This window comes from Egretta garzetta, unplaced genomic scaffold, assembly GCF_000687185.1.
Source record: "Egretta garzetta isolate BGI_Z169 unplaced genomic scaffold, ASM68718v1 scaffold238, whole genome shotgun sequence".
NCBI lineage: Eukaryota > Metazoa > Chordata > Aves > Pelecaniformes > Ardeidae > Egretta > Egretta garzetta.
Genome location: NW_009260402.1, coordinates 795,574 through 796,296, shown reverse-complemented (window position 1 = coordinate 796,296; position 723 = coordinate 795,574).

The following is a 723-nucleotide window of genomic DNA, read 5'->3' as shown; positions in this document are numbered from 1 at the left end:
GGGAAGCCCCTTTGGGGGTCTCCAGCACCGGGGCCACCCAGATCCACACCCCAAGTGATGCGTGCAGTAACGTGGTGATGGGACGAGGGGCAGCGGCGTCAAGTTGTGCGAGGGCAGGGTGAGGTTGGCCATGGGGAACAATTCCTTCCCCTTGGGGCTGTCAGGGGCTGGAAGGGGCTGCCCAGGGAAGGGGTCGAGTCCCCACCCCTGGGGGGATTTAAAAGAAGGGTAGACGAGGTGCTTAGAGACATGGTTTAGTGGTGGGATGGCAGGGGTTTGGTTAATGGTTGGACTTGATGATCTTAAAGGTCTTTTCCAACCAAAGCAATTCTATGATTCTATGAAGATGGAGAGGGTTAAAAGAAAACCCAGCCTGGCTTTTTTTGGTTTTGAGAGGAGAGGGCAGGTCCGTCACCCTCCCGTGACTGCGGGGAATGTGCCGAGGATGAAAACCCCTTTTCCCATCAGTCAGGAGGTTTGCAGGCGGGTGACGTGTTGCCGCTTCCCAAAACACGCCACAGGGAGCAGGAGGCCATAGCTGCCCTCCCCAGCCTGGCAGGTTATTTGCGGCAAGAAGCTGGATTTTTCCTGCAGAAATGGTAAATTTGTGTTATTCCCCTCAAATGATACATGTTTCCTGCGGGATCAGGTGGGAAAACGCATGCCGAGCACTCGTGCATCCCAGGGCTTGGTGCCAGAGCGCGGAAGGGTGGGGATTTGATT